Here is a 25,680-nt window from a genome sequence, read left to right on the forward strand (position 1 = left end):
TGTGTGTGTGTCTGAAGCTCTGCACTAGTTGTTAAACTGCACTGAAATTCCTTTAAGTGTTAATTAGCTTGGGGGTTTTCTGATAACTTTAAAACCTGTGTTGGTTACATCTCTGGTAATCATTTTAAGTAGAGTTGCTGCTACTGAGATTTGTCTGCATACATCAACTGGACATAAGCTGATTTAAGTATATTTCCTTCATTTTATTGTGGTTGTTATAACTTGGGGACTGATTTCTCAGATCTAGCTCTGTTGAAACTGTCTTGTGTGTGTGTCTGAAGCTCTGCACTAGTTGTTAAACTGCACTGAAATTCCTTTAAGTGTTAATTAGCTTGGGGGTTTTCTGATAACTTTAAAACCTGTGTTGGTTACATCTCTGGTAATCATTTTAAGTAGAGTTGCTGCTACTGAGATTTGTCTGCATACATCAACTGGACATAAGCTGATTTAAGTATATTTCCTTCATTTTATTGTGGTTGTTATAACTTGGGGACTGATTTCTCAGATCTAGCTCTGTTGAAACTGTCTTGTGTGTGTGTCTGAAGCTCTGCACTAGTTGTTAAACTGCACTGAAATTCCTTTAAGTGTTAATTAGCTTGGGGGTTTTCTGATAACTTTAAAACCTGTGTTGGTTACATCTCTGGTAATCATTTTAAGTAGAGTTGCTGCTACTGAGATTTGTCTGCATACATCAACTGGACATAAGCTGATTTAAGTATATTTCCTTCATTTTATTGTGGTTGTTATAACTTGGGGACTGATTTCTCAGATCTAGCTCTGTTGAAACTGTCTTGTGTGTGTGTCTGAAGCTCTGCACTAGTTGTTAAACTGCACTGAAATTCCTTTAAGTGTTAATTAGCTTGGGGGTTTTCTGATAACTTTAAAACCTGTGTTGGTTACATCTCTGGTAATCATTTTAAGTAGAGTTGCTGCTACTGAGATTTGTCTGCATACATCAACTGGACATAAGCTGATTTAAGTATATTTCCTTCATTTTATTGTGGTTGTTATAACTTGGGGACTGATTTCTCAGATCTAGCTCTGTTGAAACTGTCTTGTGTGTGTGTCTGAAGCTCTGCACTAGTTGTTAAACTGCACTGAAATTCCTTTAAGTGTTAATTAGCTTGGGGGTTTTCTGATAACTTTAAAACCTGTGTTGGTTACATCTCTGGTAATCATTTTAAGTAGAGTTGCTGCTACTGAGATTTGTCTGCATACATCAACTGGACATAAGCTGATTTAAGTATATTTCCTTCATTTTATTGTGGTTGTTATAACTTGGGGACTGATTTCTCAGATCTAGCTCTGTTGAAACTGTCTTGTGTGTGTGTCTGAAGCTCTGCACTAGTTGTTAAACTGCACTGAAATTCCTTTAAGTGTTAATTAGCTTGGGGGTTTTCTGATAACTTTAAAACCTGTGTTGGTTACATCTCTGGTAATCATTTTAAGTAGAGTTGCTGCTACTGAGATTTGTCTGCATACATCAACTGGACATAAGCTGATTTAAGTATATTTCCTTCATTTTATTGTGGTTGTTATAACTTGGGGACTGATTTCTCAGATCTAGCTCTGTTGAAACTGTCTTGTGTGTGTGTCTGAAGCTCTGCACTAGTTGTTAAACTGCACTGAAATTCCTTTAAGTGTTAATTAGCTTGGGGGTTTTCTGATAACTTTAAAACCTGTGTTGGTTACATCTCTGGTAATCATTTTAAGTAGAGTTGCTGCTACTGAGATTTGTCTGCATACATCAACTGGACATAAGCTGATTTAAGTATATTTCCTTCATTTTATTGTGGTTGTTATAACTTGGGGACTGATTTCTCAGATCTAGCTCTGTTGAAACTGTCTTGTGTGTGTGTCTGAAGCTCTGCACTAGTTGTTAAACTGCACTGAAATTCCTTTAAGTGTTAATTAGCTTGGGGGTTTTCTGATAACTTTAAAACCTGTGTTGGTTACATCTCTGGTAATCATTTTAAGTAGAGTTGCTGCTACTGAGATTTGTCTGCATACATCAACTGGACATAAGCTGATTTAAGTATATTTCCTTCATTTTATTGTGGTTGTTATAACTTGGGGACTGATTTCTCAGATCTAGCTCTGTTGAAACTGTCTTGTGTGTGTGTCTGAAGCTCTGCACTAGTTGTTAAACTGCACTGAAATTCCTTTAAGTGTTAATTAGCTTGGGGGTTTTCTGATAACTTTAAAACCTGTGTTGGTTACATCTCTGGTAATCATTTTAAGTAGAGTTGCTGCTACTGAGATTTGTCTGCATACATCAACTGGACATAAGCTGATTTAAGTATATTTCCTTCATTTTATTGTGGTTGTTATAACTTGGGGACTGATTTCTCAGATCTAGCTCTGTTGAAACTGTCTTGTGTGTGTGTCTGAAGCTCTGCACTAGTTGTTAAACTGCACTGAAATTCCTTTAAGTGTTAATTAGCTTGGGGGTTTTCTGATAACTTTAAAACCTGTGTTGGTTACATCTCTGGTAATCATTTTAAGTAGAGTTGCTGCTACTGAGATTTGTCTGCATACATCAACTGGACATAAGCTGATTTAAGTATATTTCCTTCATTTTATTGTGGTTGTTATAACTTGGGGACTGATTTCTCAGATCTAGCTCTGTTGAAACTGTCTTGTGTGTGTGTCTGAAGCTCTGCACTAGTTGTTAAACTGCACTGAAATTCCTTTAAGTGTTAATTAGCTTGGGGGTTTTCTGATAACTTTAAAACCTGTGTTGGTTACATCTCTGGTAATCATTTTAAGTAGAGTTGCTGCTACTGAGATTTGTCTGCATACATCAACTGGACATAAGCTGATTTAAGTATATTTCCTTCATTTTATTGTGGTTGTTATAACTTGGGGACTGATTTCTCAGATCTAGCTCTGTTGAAACTGTCTTGTGTGTGTGTCTGAAGCTCTGCACTAGTTGTTAAACTGCACTGAAATTCCTTTAAGTGTTAATTAGCTTGGTGGGTTTTCTGATAACTTTAAAACCTGTGTTGGTTACATCTCTGGTAATCATTTTAAGTAGAGTTGCTGCTACTGAGATTTGTCTGCATACATCAACTGGACATAAGCTGATTTAAGTATATTTCCTTCATTTTATTGTGGTTGTTATAACTTGGGGACTGATTTCTCAGATCTAGCTCTGTTGAAACTGTCTTGTGTGTGTGTCTGAAGCTCTGCACTAGTTGTTAAACTGCACTGAAATTCCTTTAAGTGTTAATTAGCTTGGGGGTTTTCTGATAACTTTAAAACCTGTGTTGGTTACATCTCTGGTAATCATTTTAAGTAGAGTTGCTGCTACTGAGATTTGTCTGCATACATCAACTGGACATAAGCTGATTTAAGTATATTTCCTTCATTTTATTGTGGTTGTTATAACTTGGGACTGATTTCTCAGATCTAGCTCTGTTGAAACTGTCTTGTGTGTGTGTCTGAAGCTCTGCACTAGTTGTTAAACTGCACTGAAATTCCTTTAAGTGTTAATTAGCTTGGGGGTTTTCTGATAACTTTAAAACCTGTGTTGGTTACATCTCTGGTAATCATTTTAAGTAGAGTTGCTGCTACTGAGATTTGTCTGCATACATCAACTGGACATAAGCTGATTTAAGTATATTTCCTTCATTTTATTGTGGTTGTTATAACTTGGGGACTGATTTCTCAGATCTAGCTCTGTTGAAACTGTCTTGTGTGTGTGTCTGAAGCTCTGCACTAGTTGTTAAACTGCACTGAAATTCCTTTAAGTGTTAATTAGCTTGGGGGTTTTCTGATAACTTTAAAACCTGTGTTGGTTACATCTCTGGTAATCATTTTAAGTAGAGTTGCTGCTACTGAGATTTGTCTGCATACATCAACTGGACATAAGCTGATTTAAGTATATTTCCTTCATTTTATTGTGGTTGTTATAACTTGGGGACTGATTTCTCAGATCTAGCTCTGTTGAAACTGTCTTGTGTGTGTGTCTGAAGCTCTGCACTAGTTGTTAAACTGCACTGAAATTCCTTTAAGTGTTAATTAGCTTGGGGGTTTTCTGATAACTTTAAAACCTGTGTTGGTTACATCTCTGGTAATCATTTTAAGTAGAGTTGCTGCTACTGAGATTTGTCTGCATACATCAACTGGACATAAGCTGATTTAAGTATATTTCCTTCATTTTATTGTGGTTGTTATAACTTGGGGACTGATTTCTCAGATCTAGCTCTGTTGAAACTGTCTTGTGTGTGTGTCTGAAGCTCTGCACTAGTTGTTAAACTGCACTGAAATTCCTTTAAGTGTTAATTAGCTTGGGGGTTTTCTGATAACTTTAAAACCTGTGTTGGTTACATCTCTGGTAATCATTTTAAGTAGAGTTGCTGCTACTGAGATTTGTCTGCATACATCAACTGGACATAAGCTGATTTAAGTATATTTCCTTCATTTTATTGTGGTTGTTATAACTTGGGGACTGATTTCTCAGATCTAGCTCTGTTGAAACTGTCTTGTGTGTGTGTCTGAAGCTCTGCACTAGTTGTTAAACTGCACTGAAATTCCTTTAAGTGTTAATTAGCTTGGGGGTTTTCTGATAACTTTAAAACCTGTGTTGGTTACATCTCTGGTAATCATTTTAAGTAGAGTTGCTGCTACTGAGATTTGTCTGCATACATCAACTGGACATAAGCTGATTTAAGTATATTTCCTTCATTTTATTGTGGTTGTTATAACTTGGGGACTGATTTCTCAGATCTAGCTCTGTTGAAACTGTCTTGTGTGTGTGTCTGAAGCTCTGCACTAGTTGTTAAACTGCACTGAAATTCCTTTAAGTGTTAATTAGCTTGAGGGTTTTCTGATAACTTTAAAACCTGTGTTGGTTACATCTCTGGTAATCATTTTAAGTAGAGTTGCTGCTACTGAGATTTGTCTGCATACATCAACTGGACATAAGCTGATTTAAGTATATTTCCTTCATTTTATTGTGGTTGTTATAACTTGGGGACTGATTTCTCAGATCTAGCTCTGTTGAAACTGTCTTGTGTGTGTGTCTGAAGCTCTGCACTAGTTGTTAAACTGCACTGAAATTCCTTTAAGTGTTAATTAGCTTGGGGGTTTTCTGATAACTTTAAAACCTGTGTTGGTTACATCTCTGGTAATCATTTTAAGTAGAGTTGCTGCTACTGAGATTTGTCTGCATACATCAACTGGACATAAGCTGATTTAAGTATATTTCCTTCATTTTATTGTGGTTGTTATAACTTGGGGACTGATTTCTCAGATCTAGCTCTGTTGAAACTGTCTTGTGTGTGTGTCTGAAGCTCTGCACTAGTTGTTAAACTGCACTGAAATTCCTTTAAGTGTTAATTAGCTTGGGGGTTTTCTGATAACTTTAAAACCTGTGTTGGTTACATCTCTGGTAATCATTTTAAGTAGAGTTGCTGCTACTGAGATTTGTCTGCATACATCAACTGGACATAAGCTGATTTAAGTATATTTCCTTCATTTTATTGTGGTTGTTATAACTTGGGGACTGATTTCTCAGATCTAGCTCTGTTGAAACTGTCTTGTGTGTGTGTCTGAAGCTCTGCACTAGTTGTTAAACTGCACTGAAATTCCTTTAAGTGTTAATTAGCTTGGGGGTTTTCTGATAACTTTAAAACCTGTGTTGGTTACATCTCTGGTAATCATTTTAAGTAGAGTTGCTGCTACTGAGATTTGTCTGCATACATCAACTGGACATAAGCTGATTTAAGTATATTTCCTTCATTTTATTGTGGTTGTTATAACTTGGGGACTGATTTCTCAGATCTAGCTCTGTTGAAACTGTCTTGTGTGTGTGTCTGAAGCTCTGCACTAGTTGTTAAACTGCACTGAAATTCCTTTAAGTGTTAATTAGCTTGGGGGTTTTCTGATAACTTTAAAACCTGTGTTGGTTACATCTCTGGTAATCATTTTAAGTAGAGTTGCTGCTACTGAGATTTGTCTGCATACATCAACTGGACATAAGCTGATTTAAGTATATTTCCTTCATTTTATTGTGGTTGTTATAACTTGGGGACTGATTTCTCAGATCTAGCTCTGTTGAAACTGTCTTGTGTGTGTGTCTGAAGCTCTGCACTAGTTGTTAAACTGCACTGAAATTCCTTTAAGTGTTAATTAGCTTGGGGGTTTTCTGATAACTTTAAAACCTGTGTTGGTTACATCTCTGGTAATCATTTTAAGTAGAGTTGCTGCTACTGAGATTTGTCTGCATACATCAACTGGACATAAGCTGATTTAAGTATATTTCCTTCATTTTATTGTGGTTGTTATAACTTGGGGACTGATTTCTCAGATCTAGCTCTGTTGAAACTGTCTTGTGTGTGTGTCTGAAGCTCTGCACTAGTTGTTAAACTGCACTGAAATTCCTTTAAGTGTTAATTAGCTTGGGGGTTTTCTGATAACTTTAAAACCTGTGTTGGTTACATCTCTGGTAATCATTTTAAGTAGAGTTGCTGCTACTGAGATTTGTCTGCATACATCAACTGGACATAAGCTGATTTAAGTATATTTCCTTCATTTTATTGTGGTTGTTATAACTTGGGACTGATTTCTCAGATCTAGCTCTGTTGAAACTGTCTTGTGTGTGTGTCTGAAGCTCTGCACTAGTTGTTAAACTGCACTGAAATTCCTTTAAGTGTTAATTAGCTTGGGGGTTTTCTGATAACTTTAAAACCTGTGTTGGTTACATCTCTGGTAATCATTTTAAGTAGAGTTGCTGCTACTGAGATTTGTCTGCATACATCAACTGGACATAAGCTGATTTAAGTATATTTCCTTCATTTTATTGTGGTTGTTATAACTTGGGGACTGATTTCTCAGATCTAGCTCTGTTGAAACTGTCTTGTGTGTGTGTCTGAAGCTCTGCACTAGTTGTTAAACTGCACTGAAATTCCTTTAAGTGTTAATTAGCTTGGGGGTTTTCTGATAACTTTAAAACCTGTGTTGGTTACATCTCTGGTAATCATTTTAAGTAGAGTTGCTGCTACTGAGATTTGTCTGCATACATCAACTGGACATAAGCTGATTTAAGTATATTTCCTTCATTTTATTGTGGTTGTTATAACTTGGGGACTGATTTCTCAGATCTAGCTCTGTTGAAACTGTCTTGTGTGTGTGTCTGAAGCTCTGCACTAGTTGTTAAACTGCACTGAAATTCCTTTAAGTGTTAATTAGCTTGGGGGTTTTCTGATAACTTTAAAACCTGTGTTGGTTACATCTCTGGTAATCATTTTAAGTAGAGTTGCTGCTACTGAGATTTGTCTGCATACATCAACTGGACATAAGCTGATTTAAGTATATTTCCTTCATTTTATTGTGGTTGTTATAACTTGGGGACTGATTTCTCAGATCTAGCTCTGTTGAAACTGTCTTGTGTGTGTGTCTGAAGCTCTGCACTAGTTGTTAAACTGCACTGAAATTCCTTTAAGTGTTAATTAGCTTGGGGGTTTTCTGATAACTTTAAAACCTGTGTTGGTTACATCTCTGGTAATCATTTTAAGTAGAGTTGCTGCTACTGAGATTTGTCTGCATACATCAACTGGACATAAGCTGATTTAAGTATATTTCCTTCATTTTATTGTGGTTGTTATAACTTGGGGACTGATTTCTCAGATCTAGCTCTGTTGAAACTGTCTTGTGTGTGTGTCTGAAGCTCTGCACTAGTTGTTAAACTGCACTGAAATTCCTTTAAGTGTTAATTAGCTTGGGGGTTTTCTGATAACTTTAAAACCTGTGTTGGTTACATCTCTGGTAATCATTTTAAGTAGAGTTGCTGCTACTGAGATTTGTCTGCATACATCAACTGGACATAAGCTGATTTAAGTATATTTCCTTCATTTTATTGTGGTTGTTATAACTTGGGGACTGATTTCTCAGATCTAGCTCTGTTGAAACTGTCTTGTGTGTGTGTCTGAAGCTCTGCACTAGTTGTTAAACTGCACTGAAATTCCTTTAAGTGTTAATTAGCTTGTGGGGTTTTCTGATAACTTTAAAACCTGTGTTGGTTACATCTCTGGTAATCATTTTAAGTAGAGTTGCTGCTACTGAGATTTGTCTGCATACATCAACTGGACATAAGCTGATTTAAGTATATTTCCTTCATTTTATTGTGGTTGTTATAACTTGGGGACTGATTTCTCAGATCTAGCTCTGTTGAAACTGTCTTGTGTGTGTGTCTGAAGCTCTGCACTAGTTGTTAAACTGCACTGAAATTCCTTTAAGTGTTAATTAGCTTGGGGGTTTTCTGATAACTTTAAAACCTGTGTTGGTTACATCTCTGGTAATCATTTTAAGTAGAGTTGCTGCTACTGAGATTTGTCTGCATACATCAACTGGACATAAGCTGATTTAAGTATATTTCCTTCATTTTATTGTGGTTGTTATAACTTGGGGACTGATTTCTCAGATCTAGCTCTGTTGAAACTGTCTTGTGTGTGTGTCTGAAGCTCTGCACTAGTTGTTAAACTGCACTGAAATTCCTTTAAGTGTTAATTAGCTTGGGGGTTTTCTGATAACTTTAAAACCTGTGTTGGTTACATCTCTGGTAATCATTTTAAGTAGAGTTGCTGCTACTGAGATTTGTCTGCATACATCAACTGGACATAAGCTGATTTAAGTATATTTCCTTCATTTTATTGTGGTTGTTATAACTTGGGGACTGATTTCTCAGATCTAGCTCTGTTGAAACTGTCTTGTGTGTGTGTCTGAAGCTCTGCACTAGTTGTTAAACTGCACTGAAATTCCTTTAAGTGTTAATTAGCTTGGGGGTTTTCTGATAACTTTAAAACCTGTGTTGGTTACATCTCTGGTAATCATTTTAAGTAGAGTTGCTGCTACTGAGATTTGTCTGCATACATCAACTGGACATAAGCTGATTTAAGTATATTTCCTTCATTTTATTGTGGTTGTTATAACTTGGGGACTGATTTCTCAGATCTAGCTCTGTTGAAACTGTCTTGTGTGTGTGTCTGAAGCTCTGCACTAGTTGTTAAACTGCACTGAAATTCCTTTAAGTGTTAATTAGCTTGGGGGTTTTCTGATAACTTTAAAACCTGTGTTGGTTACATCTCTGGTAATCATTTTAAGTAGAGTTGCTGCTACTGAGATTTGTCTGCATACATCAACTGGACATAAGCTGATTTAAGTATATTTCCTTCATTTTATTGTGGTTGTTATAACTTGGGGACTGATTTCTCAGATCTAGCTCTGTTGAAACTGTCTTGTGTGTGTGTCTGAAGCTCTGCACTAGTTGTTAAACTGCACTGAAATTCCTTTAAGTGTTAATTAGCTTGGGGGTTTTCTGATAACTTTAAAACCTGTGTTGGTTACATCTCTGGTAATCATTTTAAGTAGAGTTGCTGCTACTGAGATTTGTCTGCATACATCAACTGGACATAAGCTGATTTAAGTATATTTCCTTCATTTTATTGTGGTTGTTATAACTTGGGGACTGATTTCTCAGATCTAGCTCTGTTGAAACTGTCTTGTGTGTGTGTCTGAAGCTCTGCACTAGTTGTTAAACTGCACTGAAATTCCTTTAAGTGTTAATTAGCTTGGGGGTTTTCTGATAACTTTAAAACCTGTGTTGGTTACATCTCTGGTAATCATTTTAAGTAGAGTTGCTGCTACTGAGATTTGTCTGCATACATCAACTGGACATAAGCTGATTTAAGTATATTTCCTTCATTTTATTGTGGTTGTTATAACTTGGGGACTGATTTCTCAGATCTAGCTCTGTTGAAACTGTCTTGTGTGTGTGTCTGAAGCTCTGCACTAGTTGTTAAACTGCACTGAAATTCCTTTAAGTGTTAATTAGCTTGGGGCGTTTTCTGATAACTTTAAAACCTGTGTTGGTTACATCTCTGGTAATCATTTTAAGTAGAGTTGCTGCTACTGAGATTTGTCTGCATACATCAACTGGACATAAGCTGATTTAAGTATATTTCCTTCATTTTATTGTGGTTGTTATAACTTGGGGACTGATTTCTCAGATCTAGCTCTGTTGAAACTGTCTTGTGTGTGTGTCTGAAGCTCTGCACTAGTTGTTAAACTGCACTGAAATTCCTTTAAGTGTTAATTAGCTTGGGGGTTTTCTGATAACTTTAAAACCTGTGTTGGTTACATCTCTGGTAATCATTTTAAGTAGAGTTGCTGCTACTGAGATTTGTCTGCATACATCAACTGGACATAAGCTGATTTAAGTATATTTCCTTCATTTTATTGTGGTTGTTATAACTTGGGGACTGATTTCTCAGATCTAGCTCTGTTGAAACTGTCTTGTGTGTGTGTCTGAAGCTCTGCACTAGTTGTTAAACTGCACTGAAATTCCTTTAAGTGTTAATTAGCTTGGGGGTTTTCTGATAACTTTAAAACCTGTGTTGGTTACATCTCTGGTAATCATTTTAAGTAGAGTTGCTGCTACTGAGATTTGTCTGCATACATCAACTGGACATAAGCTGATTTAAGTATATTTCCTTCATTTTATTGTGGTTGTTATAACTTGGGGACTGATTTCTCAGATCTAGCTCTGTTGAAACTGTCTTGTGTGTGTGTCTGAAGCTCTGCACTAGTTGTTAAACTGCACTGAAATTCCTTTAAGTGTTAATTAGCTTGGGGGTTTTCTGATAACTTTAAAACCTGTGTTGGTTACATCTCTGGTAATCATTTTAAGTAGAGTTGCTGCTACTGAGATTTGTCTGCATACATCAACTGGACATAAGCTGATTTAAGTATATTTCCTTCATTTTATTGTGGTTGTTATAACTTGGGACTGATTTCTCAGATCTAGCTCTGTTGAAACTGTCTTGTGTGTGTGTCTGAAGCTCTGCACTAGTTGTTAAACTGCACTGAAATTCCTTTAAGTGTTAATTAGCTTGGGGGTTTTCTGATAACTTTAAAACCTGTGTTGGTTACATCTCTGGTAATCATTTTAAGTAGAGTTGCTGCTACTGAGATTTGTCTGCATACATCAACTGGACATAAGCTGATTTAAGTATATTTCCTTCATTTTATTGTGGTTGTTATAACTTGGGGACTGATTTCTCAGATCTAGCTCTGTTGAAACTGTCTTGTGTGTGTGTCTGAAGCTCTGCACTAGTTGTTAAACTGCACTGAAATTCCTTTAAGTGTTAATTAGCTTGGGGGTTTTCTGATAACTTTAAAACCTGTGTTGGTTACATCTCTGGTAATCATTTTAAGTAGAGTTGCTGCTACTGAGATTTGTCTGCATACATCAACTGGACATAAGCTGATTTAAGTATATTTCCTTCATTTTATTGTGGTTGTTATAACTTGGGGACTGATTTCTCAGATCTAGCTCTGTTGAAACTGTCTTGTGTGTGTGTCTGAAGCTCTGCACTAGTTGTTAAACTGCACTGAAATTCCTTTAAGTGTTAATTAGCTTGGGGGTTTTCTGATAACTTTAAAACCTGTGTTGGTTACATCTCTGGTAATCATTTTAAGTAGAGTTGCTGCTACTGAGATTTGTCTGCATACATCAACTGGACATAAGCTGATTTAAGTATATTTCCTTCATTTTATTGTGGTTGTTATAACTTGGGGACTGATTTCTCAGATCTAGCTCTGTTGAAACTGTCTTGTGTGTGTGTCTGAAGCTCTGCACTAGTTGTTAAACTGCACTGAAATTCCTTTAAGTGTTAATTAGCTTGGGGGTTTTCTGATAACTTTAAAACCTGTGTTGGTTACATCTCTGGTAATCATTTTAAGTAGAGTTGCTGCTACTGAGATTTGTCTGCATACATCAACTGGACATAAGCTGATTTAAGTATATTTCCTTCATTTTATTGTGGTTGTTATAACTTGGGGACTGATTTCTCAGATCTAGCTCTGTTGAAACTGTCTTGTGTGTGTGTCTGAAGCTCTGCACTAGTTGTTAAACTGCACTGAAATTCCTTTAAGTGTTAATTAGCTTGGGGGTTTTCTGATAACTTTAAAACCTGTGTTGGTTACATCTCTGGTAATCATTTTAAGTAGAGTTGCTGCTACTGAGATTTGTCTGCATACATCAACTGGACATAAGCTGATTTAAGTATATTTCCTTCATTTTATTGTGGTTGTTATAACTTGGGGACTGATTTCTCAGATCTAGCTCTGTTGAAACTGTCTTGTGTGTGTGTCTGAAGCTCTGCACTAGTTGTTAAACTGCACTGAAATTCCTTTAAGTGTTAATTAGCTTGGGGGTTTTCTGATAACTTTAAAACCTGTGTTGGTTACATCTCTGGTAATCATTTTAAGTAGAGTTGCTGCTACTGAGATTTGTCTGCATACATCAACTGGACATAAGCTGATTTAAGTATATTTCCTTCATTTTATTGTGGTTGTTATAACTTGGGGACTGATTTCTCAGATCTAGCTCTGTTGAAACTGTCTTGTGTGTGTGTCTGAAGCTCTGCACTAGTTGTTAAACTGCACTGAAATTCCTTTAAGTGTTAATTAGCTTGGGGGTTTTCTGATAACTTTAAAACCTGTGTTGGTTACATCTCTGGTAATCATTTTAAGTAGAGTTGCTGCTACTGAGATTTGTCTGCATACATCAACTGGACATAAGCTGATTTAAGTATATTTCCTTCATTTTATTGTGGTTGTTATAACTTGGGGACTGATTTCTCAGATCTAGCTCTGTTGAAACTGTCTTGTGTGTGTGTCTGAAGCTCTGCACTAGTTGTTAAACTGCACTGAAATTCCTTTAAGTGTTAATTAGCTTGGGGGTTTTCTGATAACTTTAAAACCTGTGTTGGTTACATCTCTGGTAATCATTTTAAGTAGAGTTGCTGCTACTGAGATTTGTCTGCATACATCAACTGGACATAAGCTGATTTAAGTATATTTCCTTCATTTTATTGTGGTTGTTATAACTTGGGGACTGATTTCTCAGATCTAGCTCTGTTGAAACTGTCTTGTGTGTGTGTCTGAAGCTCTGCACTAGTTGTTAAACTGCACTGAAATTCCTTTAAGTGTTAATTAGCTTGGGGGTTTTCTGATAACTTTAAAACCTGTGTTGGTTACATCTCTGGTAATCATTTTAAGTAGAGTTGCTGCTACTGAGATTTGTCTGCATACATCAACTGGACATAAGCTGATTTAAGTATATTTCCTTCATTTTATTGTGGTTGTTATAACTTGGGGACTGATTTCTCAGATCTAGCTCTGTTGAAACTGTCTTGTGTGTGTGTCTGAAGCTCTGCACTAGTTGTTAAACTGCACTGAAATTCCTTTAAGTGTTAATTAGCTTGGGGGTTTTCTGATAACTTTAAAACCTGTGTTGGTTACATCTCTGGTAATCATTTTAAGTAGAGTTGCTGCTACTGAGATTTGTCTGCATACATCAACTGGACATAAGCTGATTTAAGTATATTTCCTTCATTTTATTGTGGTTGTTATAACTTGGGGACTGATTTCTCAGATCTAGCTCTGTTGAAACTGTCTTGTGTGTGTGTCTGAAGCTCTGCACTAGTTGTTAAACTGCACTGAAATTCCTTTAAGTGTTAATTAGCTTGGGGGTTTTCTGATAACTTTAAAACCTGTGTTGGTTACATCTCTGGTAATCATTTTAAGTAGAGTTGCTGCTACTGAGATTTGTCTGCATACATCAACTGGACATAAGCTGATTTAAGTATATTTCCTTCATTTTATTGTGGTTGTTATAACTTGGGGACTGATTTCTCAGATCTAGCTCTGTTGAAACTGTCTTGTGTGTGTGTCTGAAGCTCTGCACTAGTTGTTAAACTGCACTGAAATTCCTTTAAGTGTTAATTAGCTTGGGGGTTTTCTGATAACTTTAAAACCTGTGTTGGTTACATCTCTGGTAATCATTTTAAGTAGAGTTGCTGCTACTGAGATTTGTCTGCATACATCAACTGGACATAAGCTGATTTAAGTATATTTCCTTCATTTTATTGTGGTTGTTATAACTTGGGGACTGATTTCTCAGATCTAGCTCTGTTGAAACTGTCTTGTGTGTGTGTCTGAAGCTCTGCACTAGTTGTTAAACTGCACTGAAATTCCTTTAAGTGTTAATTAGCTTGGGGGTTTTCTGATAACTTTAAAACCTGTGTTGGTTACATCTCTGGTAATCATTTTAAGTAGAGTTGCTGCTACTGAGATTTGTCTGCATACATCAACTGGACATAAGCTGATTTAAGTATATTTCCTTCATTTTATTGTGGTTGTTATAACTTGGGGACTGATTTCTCAGATCTAGCTCTGTTGAAACTGTCTTGTGTGTGTGTCTGAAGCTCTGCACTAGTTGTTAAACTGCACTGAAATTCCTTTAAGTGTTAATTAGCTTGGGGGTTTTCTGATAACTTTAAAACCTGTGTTGGTTACATCTCTGGTAATCATTTTAAGTAGAGTTGCTGCTACTGAGATTTGTCTGCATACATCAACTGGACATAAGCTGATTTAAGTATATTTCCTTCATTTTATTGTGGTTGTTATAACTTGGGGACTGATTTCTCAGATCTAGCTCTGTTGAAACTGTCTTGTGTGTGTGTCTGAAGCTCTGCACTAGTTGTTAAACTGCACTGAAATTCCTTTAAGTGTTAATTAGCTTGGGGGTTTTCTGATAACTTTAAAACCTGTGTTGGTTACATCTCTGGTAATCATTTTAAGTAGAGTTGCTGCTACTGAGATTTGTCTGCATACATCAACTGGACATAAGCTGATTTAAGTATATTTCCTTCATTTTATTGTGGTTGTTATAACTTGGGGACTGATTTCTCAGATCTAGCTCTGTTGAAACTGTCTTGTGTGTGTGTCTGAAGCTCTGCACTAGTTGTTAAACTGCACTGAAATTCCTTTAAGTGTTAATTAGCTTGGGGGTTTTCTGATAACTTTAAAACCTGTGTTGGTTACATCTCTGGTAATCATTTTAAGTAGAGTTGCTGCTACTGAGATTTGTCTGCATACATCAACTGGACATAAGCTGATTTAAGTATATTTCCTTCATTTTATTGTGGTTGTTATAACTTGGGGACTGATTTCTCAGATCTAGCTCTGTTGAAACTGTCTTGTGTGTGTGTCTGAAGCTCTGCACTAGTTGTTAAACTGCACTGAAATTCCTTTAAGTGTTAATTAGCTTGGGGGTTTTCTGATAACTTTAAAACCTGTGTTGGTTACATCTCTGGTAATCATTTTAAGTAGAGTTGCTGCTACTGAGATTTGTCTGCATACATCAACTGGACATAAGCTGATTTAAGTATATTTCCTTCATTTTATTGTGGTTGTTATAACTTGGGGACTGATTTCTCAGATCTAGCTCTGTTGAAACTGTCTTGTGTGTGTGTCTGAAGCTCTGCACTAGTTGTTAAACTGCACTGAAATTCCTTTAAGTGTTAATTAGCTTGGGGGTTTTCTGATAACTTTAAAACCTGTGTTGGTTACATCTCTGGTAATCATTTTAAGTAGAGTTGCTGCTACTGAGATTTGTCTGCATACATCAACTGGACATAAGCTGATTTAAGTATATTTCCTTCATTTTATTGTGGTTGTTATAACTTGGGGACTGATTTCTCAGATCTAGCTCTGTTGAAACTGTCTTGTGTGTGTGTCTGAAGCTCTGCACTAGTTGTTAAACTGCACTGAAATTCCTTTAAGTGTTAATTAGCTTGTGGGTTTTCTGATAACTTTAAAACCTGTGTTGGTTACATCTCTGGTAATCATTTTAAGTAGAGTTGCTGCTACTGAGATTTGTCTGCATACATCAACTGGACATAAGCTGATTTAAGTATATTTCCTTCATTTTATTGTGGTTGTTATAACTTGGGGACTGATTTCTCAGATCTAGCTCTGTTGAAACTGTCTTGTGTGTGTGTCTGAAGCTCTGCACTAGTTGTTAAACTGCACTGAAATTCCTTTAAGTGTTAATTAGCTTGGGGGTTTTCTGATAACTTTAAAACCTGTGTTGGTTACATCTCTGGTAATCATTTTAAGTAGAGTTGCTGCTACTGAGATTTGTCTGCATACATCAACTGGACATAAGCTGATTTAAGTATATTTCCTTCATTTTATTGTGGTTGTTATAACTTGGGGACTGATTTCTCAGATCTAGCTCTGTTGAAACTGTCTTGTGTGTGTGTCTGAAGCTCTGCACTAGTTGTTAAACTGCACTGAAATTCCTTTAAGTGTTAATTAGCTTGGGGGTTTTCTGATAACTTTAAAACCTGTGTTGGTTACATCTCTGGTAATCATTTTAAGTAGAGTTGCTGCTACTGAGATTTGTCTGCATACATCAACTGGACATAAGCTGATTTAAGTATATTTCCTTCATTTTATTGTGGTTGTTATAACTTGGGGACTGATTTCTCAGATCTAGCTCTGTTGAAACTGTCTTGTGTGTGTGTCTGAAGCTCTGCACTAGTTGTTAAACTGCACTGAAATTCCTTTAAGTGTTAATTAGCTTGGGGGTTTTCTGATAACTTTAAAACCTGTGTTGGTTACATCTCTGGTAATCATTTTAAGTAGAGTTGCTGCTACTGAGATTTGTCTGCATACATCAACTGGACATAAGCTGATTTAAGTATATTTCCTTCATTTTATTGTGGTTGTTATAACTTGGGGACTGATTTCTCAGATCTAGCTCTGTTGAAACTGTCTTGTGTGTGTGTCTGAAGCTCTGCACTAGTTGTTAAACTGCACTGAAATTCCTTTAAGTGTTAATTAGCTTGGGGGTTTTCTGATAACTTTAAAACCTGTGTTGGTTACATCTCTGGTAATCATTTTAAGTAGAGTTGCTGCTACTGAGATTTGTCTGCATACATCAACTGGACATAAGCTGATTTAAGTATATTTCCTTCATTTTATTGTGGTTGTTATAACTTGGGGACTGATTTCTCAGATCTAGCTCTGTTGAAACTGTCTTGTGTGTGTGTCTGAAGCTCTGCACTAGTTGTTAAACTGCACTGAAATTCCTTTAAGTGTTAATTAGCTTGGGGGTTTTCTGATAACTTTAAAACCTGTGTTGGTTACATCTCTGGTAATCATTTTAAGTAGAGTTGCTGCTACTGAGATTTGTCTGCATACATCAACTGGACATAAGCTGATTTAAGTATATTTCCTTCATTTTATTGTGGTTGTTATAACTTGGGGACTGATTTCTCAGATCTAGCTCTGTTGAAACTGTCTTGTGTGTGTGTCTGAAGCTCTGCACTAGTTGTTAAACTGCACTGAAATTCCTTTAAGTGTTAATTAGCTTGGGGGTTTTCTGATAACTTTAAAACCTGTGTTGGTTACATCTCTGGTAATCATTTTAAGTAGAGTTGCTGCTACTGAGATTTGTCTGCATACATCAACTGGACATAAGCTGATTTAAGTATATTTCCTTCATTTTATTGTGGTTGTTATAACTTGGGGACTGATTTCTCAGATCTAGCTCTGTTGAAACTGTCTTGTGTGTGTGTCTGAAGCTCTGCACTAGTTGTTAAACTGCACTGAAATTCCTTTAAGTGTTAATTAGCTTGGGGGTTTTCTGATAACTTTAAAACCTGTGTTGGTTACATCTCTGGTAATCATTTTAAGTAGAGTTGCTGCTACTGAGATTTGTCTGCATACATCAACTGGACATAAGCTGATTTAAGTATATTTCCTTCATTTTATTGTGGTTGTTATAACTTGGGGACTGATTTCTCAGATCTAGCTCTGTTGAAACTGTCTTGTGTGTGTGTCTGAAGCTCTGCACTAGTTGTTAAACTGCACTGAAATTCCTTTAAGTGTTAATTAGCTTGGGGGTTTTCTGATAACTTTAAAACCTGTGTTGGTTACATCTCTGGTAATCATTTTAAGTAGAGTTGCTGCTACTGAGATTTGTCTGCATACATCAACTGGACATAAGCTGATTTAAGTATATTTCCTTCATTTTATTGTGGTTGTTATAACTTGGGGACTGATTTCTCAGATCTAGCTCTGTTGAAACTGTCTTGTGTGTGTGTCTGAAGCTCTGCACTAGTTGTTAAACTGCACTGAAATTCCTTTAAGTGTTAATTAGCTTGGGGGTTTTCTGATAACTTTAAAACCTGTGTTGGTTACATCTCTGGTAATCATTTTAAGTAGAGTTGCTGCTACTGAGATTTGTCTGCATACATCAACTGGACATAAGCTGATTTAAGTATATTTCCTTCATTTTATTGTGGTTGTTATAACTTGGGGACTGATTTCTCAGATCTAGCTCTGTTGAAACTGTCTTGTGTGTGTGTCTGAAGCTCTGCACTAGTTGTTAAACTGCACTGAAATTCCTTTAAGTGTTAATTAGCTTGGGGGTTTTCTGATAACTTTAAAACCTGTGTTGGTTACATCTCTGGTAATCATTTTAAGTAGAGTTGCTGCTACTGAGATTTGTCTGCATACATCAACTGGACATAAGCTGATTTAAGTATATTTCCTTCATTTTATTGTGGTTGTTATAACTTGGGGACTGATTTCTCAGATCTAGCTCTGTTGAAACTGTCTTCCCCACCCCCCCTCCCTGTTCTTGGATGTAGTTTAAATTTGGTGGCTTTTGCAGTGCCCGCCCCACTGTAGATTTGATCTAGGACACTCCCCCAGTCCCTTCTCTTTACCGCATTCTCTCTAATAAACCCTTTCTGCACTTGCTTTTAGTCCTTTTTAATTTAATTACATTTTTTTCATACTGTGTGTGGACTAATATTGCTACATACTCAAGTGTGCCAGCTTGCACTGCATGTGAATTGTTTTTATAGCATTTACTGTCTGTTTTTTCCTTGTCGCTGTAAAAAAAAAAAAAAAAATTCTCTTGTTTTCCTGCCTTACTGAACTAGAGTAGTCCAGTTTCAGAGTTGCTGATCCCTGGGCTTTGTTTTTAGTTCCTGTTACTGATCCATTGCCTTATTAGGAAGGAGGGAAGTTTCTTTGCTTACCAGTGGGAGTGGGAAGCACTGAGCGGCCTTTTTGTCCGATTTGGTGAAGTTTCAGCCAGAAACTAGTAGTCCATTGGTCGTTTTGGGCCAGTTCCTAGCTCCTTTCAGCCCCTGCTATAAAACACGCTAAACACGCGTTTTCCAGCTTGTACCAACTCAGCACAGATCCTCGTGGTGGCCTGCAGAGTGATCCAAGCAGCAGAGAGCTAAAAGAGTGACTTTCTACCAGATATAAGTATTTTTGTGGCTTTCCCACTGTTATTAAGCTAGCGACTGCATTTCGCCTGTTTTACTGCTACTTTAAGTGATTTCTGCATTTTACACTGTTTATTGCACTTTAAGTTACTAATTGTTGCAAATTGTTTCTGTAGGCTACACACTAAAGTGCGCTAGCCGATTTACAGCATTTATAGCATTTACTGTCTGTTTTTTTTCCTTGTCTCTGTAATAAAACAAAAAATCTCTTGTTTTCCGCCTTACTGAACTAGAGTAGTCCAGTTTCAGAGTTGCTGATCCCTGGGCTTTGTTTTTAGTTCCTGTCACTGATCCATTGCCTTATTAGGGAGGAGGGAAGTTTCTTTGCTTACCAGTGGGAGTGGGAAGCACTGAGCAGCCTTTCTGTCCGATTTGGTGAAGTTTCAGCCGGAAACTAGTAGTCCATTGGTCATTTTGGGCCAATTCCTAGCTCCTTTCAGCCCCTGCTATAAAACACGCTAAACACGCGTTTTCCAGCTTGTACCAACTCAGCACAGATCCTCGTGGTGGCCTGCAGAGTGATCCAAGCAGCAGAGAGCTAAAAGAGTGACTTTCTACCAGATATAAGTATTTTTGTGGCTTTCCCACTGTTATTAAGCTAGCGACTGCATTTCGCCTGTTTTACTGCTACTTTAAGTGATTTCTGCATTTTACACTTTTATTGCACTTTAAGTTACTAATTGTTGCAAATTGTTTCTGTAGGCTACACACTAAAGTACGCTAGCCGATTTACAGCATTTATAGCATTTACTGTCTGTTTTTTTTTCCTTGTCTCTGTAATAAAACAAAAAAATCTCTTGTTTTCCCGCCTTACTGAACTAGAGTAGTCCAGTTTCAGAGTTGCTGATCCCTGGGCTTTGTTTTTAGTTCCTGTTACGGATCCATTGCCTTATTAGGGAGGAGGAAGTTTCTTTGCTTACCAGTGGGAGTGGGAAGCACTGAGCAGCCTTTCTGTCCGATTTGGTGAAGTTTCAGCCAGAAACTAGTAGTCCATTGGTCGTTTTGGGCCAATTCCTAGCTCCTTTCAGCCCCTGCTATAAAACACGCTAAACACGCGTTTTCCAGCTTGTACCAACTCAGCACAGATCCTCGTGGTGGCCTGCAGAGTGATCCAAGCAGCAGAGAGCTAAAAGAGTGACTTTCTACCAGATATAAGTATTTTTGTGGCTTTCCCACTGTTATTTAAGCTAGCGACTGCATTTCGCCTGTTTTACTGCTACTTTAAGTGATTTCTGCATTTTACACTGTTTATTGCACTTTAAGTTACTAATTGTTGCAAATTGTTTCTGTAGGCTACACACTAAAGTCTGCTAGCCGATTTACAGCATTTATAGCATTTACTGTCTGTTTTTTTCCTTGTCTCTGTAATAAAACAAAAAAAAATCTCTTGTTTTCCTGCCTTACTGAACTAGAGTAGTCCAGTTTCAGAGTTGCTGATCCCTGGGCTTTGTTTTTAGTTCCTGTTACTGATTCATTGCCTTATTAGGGAGGAGGAAGTTTCTTTGCTTACCAGTGGGAGTGGGAAGCACTGAGCAGCCTTTCTGTCCGATTTGGTGAAGTTTCAGCCAGAAACTAGTAGTCCATTGGTTGTTTTGGGCCAATTCCTAGCTCCTTTCAGCCCCATGCTATAAAACACGCTAAACACGCGTTTTCCAGCTTGTACCAACTCAGCACAGATCCTCGTGGTGGCCTGCAGGGTGATCCAAGCAGCAGAGAGCTAAAAGAGTGACTTTCTACCAGATATAAGTATTTTTGTGGCTTTCCCACTGTTATTTAAGCTAGCAACTGCATTTCGCCTGTTTTATTGCTACTTTAAGTGATTTCTGCATTTTACACTGTTTATTGCACTTTAAGTTACTAATTGTTGCAAATTGTTTCTGTAGGCTACACACTAAAGTGCGCTAGCCGATTTACAGCAATTACTGTCTGTTCTTTTCCTTGTCTCTGTAATAAAACAAAAAAATCTCTTGTTTTCCCGCCTTACTGAACTAGAGTAGTCCAGTTTCAGAGTTGCTGATCCCTGGGCTTTGTTTTTAGTTCCTGTTACTGATCCATTGCCTTATTAGGAAGGAGGGAAGTTTCTTTGCTTACCAGTGGGAGTGGGAAGCACTGAGCGGCCTTTTGTCTGATTTGGTGAAGTTTCAGCCAGAAACTAGTAGTCCATTGGTCGTTTTGGGCCAATTCCTAGCTCCCTTCAGCCCCCTGCTATAAAACACGCTAAACGCGTGTAAGCGCGATTTAGCGCGGAGTTACCACTGTTGCACACAAGAGCAGCGGCGGTTAAACAAGGTTAAACTATTTGGGCCATCTAAATTCCACTCTTCCAATTTTCCCTTAAAACTACCTTCCTCGAGCTGTACTGCTGATCTAACCAGCATATCCTATAACTGAAAAGTTCATCTCTACTTGATTCCCAAGTAGACTATTCTCTATCTGTAAAGCCTAGCACTTACTCCTACAGTACTTGCACCTTGATAAAGCACTCTTATTATAGATAGTACCCCACCAGCCTAAAACCCACTTCCCCCGGAGTCCTTTGAAAGTCTCTTTATCTACTACTTCTAGTATGTCGAGGGATCAGTTGCTAGTGTCCTCTCCAGCTCAACTGGTGAACCTGGGAATATTGAGGCAATGTTACAACTGCCTCATGTACACAGACAATCCTCTCCTTCTCCCACAAAACACAAATACATGCGAGAGATGCAACTATACGGCCAAACTGGAGGCTGAGCTCTCTCAACATAGGACTGGCAAGACCAGACAGGAGGAGAAGGTAACCACACACAATACATACCCAGTCACACATGGTACCATCACAACTTCAAATCATACACATACTCACACAAAGACATACTCGGAGGCTCTGATCAAAAATTTACCAAAACAGCAGAGGCCACCAAAGCAGACACCCAAACAACTACCACCTCACGACCCAACACATGCAACACATAGACCACACAGTCAGAGTGTCAAACAGTCACAGCCCTTAAGGCCAAACAAAATGCCAGACACACTTGTCATTGGTGATTCCATAGTCAGACACACTGGCGTCCCGCTCACCAGACTGAGTAAAGAGAAGGTCACAGTAAGCTGCCTGTCAGGCGCTAGAATCCGCCACATAACGCAAGCACTCAGGTCTCTCAACAGCAGGTACAAGTGCGACTCAGTCATTGTCCACGCTGGTGTCAACGACCTGAGACGTACCTCCTTGGACTACATGAAAAGGGACATCGAGGAGCTCTCTGATTATGTAGCCCAGGCAGGTATGACCCTGACCTTGAGCAGTATCCTACCTTCACCTAGAATGATGCCACAATACAGTGATAAGATGATCAGCTTTAATAATTGGCTTAAATTCTGGTGTCATTCAAAGGGGATCCAATGTCTGTCTGCCTGGGATGACATGCTGGACAAGCCACGCTGCTTCGCAAGGGACGGCTTGCACCTGTCACCCTGGGCTTCCGGATATTGGCAAAGGCTCTTGCCACCCCATAGTGCCTTTTTAGGCAAGGCTCAAATTCTAAACCTACCACCCTAGAACACCAAAAGGAAAAAACTAAGGGTAATGCTGCTCAATGCCAGAAGTCTCAATCTCAAGATGCACGCACTCGAGGCCCTTCTCAATATGGAGAACATCGATGTCTGTGCTGTGACAGAAACCTGGTTCAAGGCTCCTGAGAGCACCCCAGCACTAACAGGTTTCACCTCATATCATGCGTTCGGCCCCAAAATCCGGACAACACCAAGAAAGGAGGGGTGTCCATATTCATAAAGGACACCCACACCTCAAGGTTGGTGGCAACGCATGATGCATCGGAGACCATCCAGGTGCAATTAACCATAGGCAAGACTGCTCTGCAATTTGTAGCATGTTACAGGCCACCCTCTCAAACTCAGGAACCTCACATGGCCTTCCTGAAAACATTGGAGGGATAAATGTATCTCCAAACACCATCATACTAGGTGACTTTAACTACCCTAATATAGACTGGGAACACTACTCAAGCCCGAACACTCTAACCCAAAGATTCCTGGAGTTCATAAACTCAAATGCCATGGAACAACTAGTCACCATCCCCACAAGAGGAGAAAACATACTTGATCTCATCATCACGAACATGGGATCAAAATGTTCAACACCGAAGTATACCCCTCACTGGTGAGATCAGATCATAAACTAATCTCGCTGGAGGTCCTCATCCCGCCCCCACCTGAAACAAAAAGACCACAGTGAAAAACTTCTCAAAAGCCGATTTCACACTTCTAAAAACTAGTGTGGTCTCCTTTAAGGCCCCTGAGCCAGTGGTAAACATTACTCAAACCGCTGAATCACTTACAAATGCCTTCTACCAGCACCTACAGGACTGCATGGATCAGGCAATCCCAAACAAAACTAAGACTCTCTGTACCAAAGGCAAGCGTCCAGTCTGGTGGACCCCAGCCATAAACAAGCTCTACAACAAAAGGAGGAAGCTACTACAAGATAGAGCAAAATCCTTGAAAGGTAAGACACCTTTGATCATTATAAGTAAAAACTAAGAGCTCTCATAAAATCATCCAAGGCAAATTTTGAGAGAAAAATCGCCAAGGACTCTAAAGAGAATCATAAGGCCTTCTTTAGCTATGTTAGAAACCTAGGAGGAAACTCCCAGATATGCTCAGAATTAGTTCAAAATGATGTGAAAATTACTGAACCTACACACATTGCCAACATACTGGCTGACAGGTTCAGTGCAAACTTCTCCCCTCCCCAAAGGAGAGATATCTATTCCAGAGGATTGTAGCCCCCAAACATCTCCAACGCCCAGGTGAGAACTGCCCTCACTAAGGCAAAAACACAGCATCCATGGGACCGGATGGTGTCCCCGGCTGTGTGCTTCATGAACTCAATGAGGAATTAAACCCACAGTTAGGACAGCTGTTTAATCTTAGCCTCACCTCAGGATACGTACCCAAGGAGTGGCGCACGGCGACTGTGGTCCCACTTCATAAGGGCGGTGCCTCCACAGACCCTGGAAATTACCGCCCATTAGCTTGACAAGCCTTATCTGCAAAGCCATGGAGAGGATCATAATGGAACTCATAAATAAAGACATAGGGAACTTGCAGACTTTGGATCCAACTCAGTTTGGCTTTGTCAAAGGCAGATCCTGCCTCTTAAACTTGGTTGACTTTTTCGAGACAGTCACCAAGGCCATTGATGAGGAAAGGCAGTCCATACAGCCTACCTCGACCTGGCAAAGGCCTTGACACAATACCCCACTCAGGTATCATCGAAAAACTCATCAGCTTGAATGTAAACCCATACATCACAAGATGGGTTGCAAACTGGCTAAGTGACAGAACCCACAGGGTCAGAGTTGCTGGAGCCATGTCAGACTCAAAGCCTGTCACAAGTGGTGTCCCACAGGGCTCAGTCCTGGGTCCACTCTTGTTCGGCATCTACTTTTCTGAAGTACAAGCAAACACAGGAGGGTTATGGCTGACAAAGTTTGCAGATGACTGCAAACTGGCGCCATAGTCGAAAACACATCTGACACAGATATCCTCCAGAAGGGCCTCACAGAAATGGATAACTGGTGCCAGAGCCATGGCCTGAAGTTAAACGCCAAAAATGCATAGTCATACCCTTTGGGAAAAACAAGGCTACCCCTAGCTACCATATAGGTGGCAATCCACTGAGCACAGAAAAAGTCATCAGAGATCTGGGGACCCAGGTTGACAGTAGCCTTCGTTTGACACTCATGTTGCTAAAGTAGTTAGGAAAACCTTCTATATCACCCACCTGATCATGAAGGGATTCACATCTAGATCAAGGGAGGTCATCGTCCCCTGTACTCATCACTTATTAGACCTATGATTGAGTACAATGCCCGTTCGAATGTATCTGACCAGACACCTGCTGCAGCTTGAAAGGCCCCAAAAGTTCCTCACCAAAAGGATAAAGGGTCTCAAAAATATGTCTTATGCTGCCCGACTGAAAGAACTCCAGCTCTATTCAGTCTCATACCGCTTGCTCAGAGGTGACCTGTGCCTGACATATAAGGCCATGTCAAACCCAGATTTGATGAATATGCTTCACCTCAAAAATCTAGATCCCTCAGAACCACAAGGGCGGGAGACTTAAACCTTGACACGGTTATAAATAGAACGTGCTGGAGGGACAGATTCATCACCCAGAGACTCCCTATGCTGTGGAACAAAATCCCGGTACATGTGAGGCAGAGCACCTCTCTGGTCTTGTTCAAGAGGAATCTTGACCAATGGATGGGAGATTGCAGATATACCCCAGGGATTACTTCAGCGTCACTGCTTGACAGAGGCACAGCAAAATGATAGGCATAGTTTTTATTCAAACTAAAGGGGTGGCGAAAGCCACATAACTATGGGCTAGGCTTATAAATGCCCTTGGGCAGATAGCCTAGTATGAACCTATGAACCTATGAACCTATCTATGGAGGTACAGATAAACGTATGCAATAATATATATATATATATATATATATATATATATAGA

Source organism: Protopterus annectens, chromosome 11.part0, assembly GCF_019279795.1.
Source record: "Protopterus annectens isolate FY-2018-M chromosome 11.part0, PAN1.0, whole genome shotgun sequence".
Classification (NCBI taxonomy): domain Eukaryota; kingdom Metazoa; phylum Chordata; order Ceratodontiformes; family Protopteridae; genus Protopterus; species Protopterus annectens.